Raw genomic sequence first — 5804 nt, forward strand, 5'->3', positions numbered from 1 at the left:
TAAGGGCAGGGCCCTGTTCTCAGAGATGAAATGTATCATGGGAGATGGTATCCCCTGGGGAGATCTTATTCTATCAGCATCCAAATTTTTATTTTTTATTACTTCCACCAAAATAAATAAAATTTCAAACACACATCCCAGCTAAAGCCAGTGTTCAGGTTAAATACTCCATTGGACCAGTATCCTACAGAACACTCAGCATGTGTCTCTAGCTTTGAAGGGAAGGGTCTCCTTCAAATCAGGGATACCGTTCACATGTGTTAGTGTTTGTAGAGTCAAGGCCTTAGACATCTGCAGTAAGCATGTTCCTCTCCTACATCAGAAAATAGTGCCTTACAAGGTACTGATATCGTTTAGTGTACCTTCTATTACGCTGGACTGGAAGTAAAGAAAATAAAAATATGGATGTCTTGAAACCAGCTACAATGTACTTTTTAAATAAAGTGGAGAATATGGCACACGAAGTAGAGTATACCTGCCTGTAACACTGATGGTGCAGCAAACATATTTTTGTTACATGACTTGATGAGATAGGGTAACTGCTGGGGGATGTGCGTTTGTGTGTGAGTATGTGTGCGTGCATGTGTGAAGATGCACACATGTCTAAGTTTTAATAATTCTGGGAACTATCCTTTAAATTCTGGGTGTCAGAATAGTTTGTGCTTTCCTTTTTAAAAATCAGGGATTTGTTTTGTTTGATGAAGGATGTCTAACCTAGATTATCTCTGCAAAACAAGCTCAGTATGTTTTTTTGAAAAGTTTTGAAAAAAAAAAAAATACCACACATGAGCTACAGAGAGGGAAGTAAACTCGGATGTCCAATCTGAAGTTAAGGGTAGAATTTCCAAAGAAGCTCAAGAAGAGTTCATCACCACTGATCTGGGCATTTAATTCCCTTGGGTCCTTTAAAAATGCTAGTCTGCATTTACAGACAATTAAAGCAAGGATCAACTTAAGTACAAGCTTTTTCTAGTATTTATTAAGCCACAATGAACTGCCTGGGCCATAACCCATTGAAATCTAAGGGAAAACACCATAAGAAACTGGTTAAACCTTTGAACCCAGGTCAGTACCAGAATTAGAGGTGATCTGTAATCCCATTTCTAATTTCCCCTTTTAGCCTTGAGTTTAAACTTAATTTGGCTATCCAAATAGCAAAGCTTATGTTAAGATTCAACGTATTCATTTCCAGGAAAAGATATATACAGTTCAGGACTTACTTTCTCACCTGATCTCTCAATTAACAGAGAAAAAAATGGGCTTAATTTAAAAGCTATTACCCATGAATATCTACTCTCCAGTAATCATTCTCTTAAGGCTTGAAGGCTGGGTATTTGTAAAGATAATTACTTGAGCCACACAATTACTTTTTTTTTTTTTTTTAAACAAGGCCCTCTAGAGTTTACAGTGGTCACAACCTCACTCAAAGCCTTGCAGAGGACCTCAGCACAAGCTTCTTGAAAAATTATCAGGTCCAAGTAGATGGGTTTTTATCTTATTCTGCCTTCAGTTGAAGGGGCAAGATTTGCTGGACCGAGGGTCTGGTTTGTTCCAGCCCAGCAGACCCTTCTTGCTGAGTGCCTACAACCAAGAGCAGTGCCACTGTTTCATGTAGCATCTGCAATCACTTAGTAGAAATTATTTGCTGTACTGGCCATAGAGTACAGTGAAAAATTAAAGAGCCTTCCCTCTCTCCCTGTTTCACTCACCCCTTGACAAATACTTAAAAACAGAACAGTAAATTGGGGTAAGGAAGGGAGATAAATCAACATTTTGCTATTCCACAGCATCAAAGACAAACACAAGTAAGTTATACTAGAAGGAAGTATAAATACTGGTAACAAGAACAGCCCAGAAAGGGGGAAGTGATAATTCTTATGATCTGCTGCTATTTTTCCTGTGCTGAAGTACCGACCTTCAGCCTTGGATTAGAGTAAGAATATTTATACTGTATTATTACAGTGTTTTGCACTTTCAGAGATGTTCTAGCTAGTAACATTGTCGGACACTATATGAGGGATTGTATATCAGCTTCATTTATGTAACTGAAATTTAAAAGGGATGCTTAAAATTTAAGAAAAAAATATATATTTGAAATGCAATTTTAGAACACTTTCTGTAAATGTATAAAAAAGCTTTCACATGAATGTGCACTTCACTGGTCAATCAGTCCTAGTATATACTTGAAATCAATGCAGTTTCCACTTTGGTTCCTTTTTATTTCTCTTCCCTCAGTTTGATACATTCCCTAAATTCTGTGTTTTGCTATTCTGAGCTGAAATGCTAAATATAAAGCTGTACCATAAAGCAGGATATTCCGTGTTTGACTGGATGTGCTTGCATTAATAAAAAAAAAGAAAACTTGCTTCAACCAGGCTTAACGTTTTCTGTGGTTATTTTTCACTTGCAAACGGATCAAGCCACAAAACAGCGACTGAACAAAGCGAACCACCTGTGGAAAGCAATGTAGTTGCAATAAACTAAGTGGTTACTTAAGTTTAAATTTTGCCTTGTAAAGATACATTATGAAACATTTAAATATCTTCCAACAACTGCAAGAGCAACACTAAGCTGACAATATGTTGCCACTTCTAATGTGCCCTTGATAATAGCATTTTCTGCATTTGATACAGTGTCTCTGCTACAGATAATTTTCATTGTCTCAATGAAAGTGATTAACTGTTCCACTGTGTAAAAATATTTTGTGTGCCCCAAGGGTTGAACTACGGTTTTTAGCCTACCATATATTTATCCTTTAAACAGAAAAGTACAGAAAGGTTTGCTGGCTGCAGCACACTGCAGGGTTTCCTGTGGCAAGATTCTGTTGACATTTCAACACTCTGGGACCTTTGGTTGCAACTACTACCCTTTGTCATGCCCCAACTTTACAGGAGCAAAGCCATTTCTTCAGGGTCGCACAAGGACTAGACAGGCACAGAGCTGTGAGGAGAATCCGGCTTTCCTAACACACTGTCCCAGTGCTACCCACACTACCTCTTTTCACAGGGATCTAAGCCTTAAAAAGTCTGATCTGGCAAGTGCAGGAGCTCTGGAGGTCCTATGACCATTTTGAATCTCTTGAAAACTCTCTGGGGAAGCTGTTTTGATAACCAGACATCCTCATCAGACCCCCAGAGTAGAACAGTGCTGCTTTCAGTCATCATGGCTCATTAGAAAAGATAATGATGTTTACCAGCTTTAAGAGGATCAAGCAGACAAGAGTCTTCCTGATGGCCAGTTCACACTCATAATTAATATGCATATTACATCCTTGAAAACTCACTTCCAATTATGTCCCATCCAGTCATTAGGATAAATTAGCTATTTACACAGTCATAAGAGTAAACAATAAAATTGCTTTCTAAGCACTTAACAGCCCTTAGAGCACAACACAGTATGACAAGCAGTAACTCAATGCCAATAACATAGCTTAAGTTACATTAGCAGCAACTTGATTTATCAAGTTAATAGTTCCCAAGACACAGCTTTCTTTTAGCGAATGACTCACACAGCAAAAGTTAGCTGACAACTGGTATTAGTACATTTTTTGGTGGTTAAATCAGTAATTCTCCTGAGGATGTGCAGACAGATCTTCCCTCTTCAAGGTGCAATACATATAATTTTACCAGGTCAACCCCAGCTTCCCAATTAATCAGAAAAAGCCTGAACAGTGTTTGGAAGCAGTTTTGTCTGATGGGTGTCTGCAGCCATTACATAGGACAGAGTGTACAGTGAGATACTCTAAAAATATCAAATTGCAGAAGCACTTTATCCTAAACGGTTGGCACACACTATCAAGGAAGTTTCCAGGCCAGTGAGCAGGCAAGTATTAGTTGCTTTGAAATTCTTGCTTCCACGCTTGCCCCTGGAAAGGCAGAGATAACGGAGTGTGCTTTGCGGTTTCGCACATAAGATGTTAGTCTTTCAGAAGAGGCTCGCCTACCTTGACCCCTCCCCAAGGCAGGCTTAGGAAGAGAGGAACAACATCTGGGAGTGTATTTCTGCAGTAATTTGGAGATAAAATCTGAAGTATAACCATTTCTGTAACACTGTTCCTAACAGTAAAGAATTTAAATGTTTCTAATACTTCCAACATCGTAAGCAATTTTTAACATCAGCATTTTTGTGGATTCTTGATGCCACATTCAGCTTTTGCACAGAAAATAGATGCAGTTGATTGCTGCAAAATAACTTTTGGATATTATTTTAATAATGAAATATTAAAAAGCAACCAAGTACTATGTCATGCAGAGAGTGCTGGTGCAGTCTGATTGATATCCTGCCTTCTCCTCAAGGGATGTGATAGGGAAGAAATTCAAACCACCAGGAAACGCAACATGAATTTAAAATTATTAAGCCAAGAATACCTAAGGCTTCTAACAACTCATAATTATAAAAAGCACTTCTATATAAAAAGTCCTGCAAGAAACAGTGTTTGGCAAAACCAGCATACAGTGACTTGAAACTACTAGTAACACCTACCAGAATGGCTAACAAAACCCCAAACCCACGAACAACCAAAACCCCCAAACGCCAGGGCTGTTGTCACACAGGGGATTCCTGTTAACAGCTTCAACTCAACACAACGTGTGGGGACCATTTTACACGATTAAAATAAAGCTGAAAGTGAACATCATCCAAAGCACCAAACACCCCCATCCCATCTGGGCCAGGAAAGGAGAACCTGCAAATTTCATGGGAAGTTGCTTCCAATATTTCTAATTTTATCCAGATTTTTCAGATTAAGTAGATATCCTAAAATTAATATTATTGTTTGGAGGCAGAATTCCAGTGAGAGATGACAAGAGTCTCATTACACAAACAGAAAAGCACTTAACACCTTCTTAACCACATGAGTACGCTAAAGCCTTTTCTGATTGGTGGGTGTGGTAAACTCCAAGATTCTTGCTATCCATCCATGCCAGCATTGAAAGTTTCCTTTTAAATATTTAAGGGACATCCAGTTGTCCACATGCAATTCAAAGAAAATACTACTAAACACTCTAAGTGACATGTGTGATAAAAGTCTTTAACACTTCTGTCACTAGCAGAATTTAATGAAACATAGAACTATTTGTGCCTGTAGATAGTACAGCTCAGTGCTGAAGAACTTGTCTCAATTATAAAAAAAAAAAAAATCAGTCCTTAAATGCTTAAAAAAACATAAAATCCAAGCAAGGAATGGAATAAACACACAGATCCAAGCAAATTCAATTTTCTTTCCCCTATATGCCACTTATCTCGCATTTCAGAAATTCCACAGTATTCAAATACCTCAAGAATGTCACAAGAACTCAGCAGCCAAAAAAACACACACAAAAACCCACAACAACTACTAGACATGGACAGTATATGCAAGCCATAACACCATCCCACCTGCTCCCAGGACCCACACAGCCCAGGAGAACATACAACTTGTATGCTGACGGACGCCTGAGCTTTGATTTGTCCCTAAGCTCCTCTCCAGAGCATACCTGAGCACCAACCAATCTCAAAAGTATTCCTTTTTTCTTCAAACTACCCCTTCAGTAGATAGAAAATGATTATTTTCCCTGTGGCTTGTAACGAAGGCAAAGAGAAGCCACTTATTCTTGCAGAAGGCTCCATGAAATCCATGCAAGAGCTCAGGCTCTCCCAGGGCCAAAGCCACCCACAGCTCTGCACAGTGTCATCTCCTGCCTCCTCCACATTCACCACATTGTGCATTTGCACATCACTGCTTCTCACGAGAGAAACTCTCTGTTTCACAGCCAGGACTCTACTGCCTGGGCATGCTTGCCACTGCCTTCAGCAGGAGCCAGCCC

Source organism: Eurypyga helias, unplaced genomic scaffold, assembly GCF_000690775.1.
Source record: "Eurypyga helias isolate BGI_N326 unplaced genomic scaffold, ASM69077v1 scaffold8420, whole genome shotgun sequence".
In the NCBI taxonomy this organism is placed as follows: Eukaryota; Metazoa; Chordata; class Aves; order Eurypygiformes; family Eurypygidae; genus Eurypyga; species Eurypyga helias.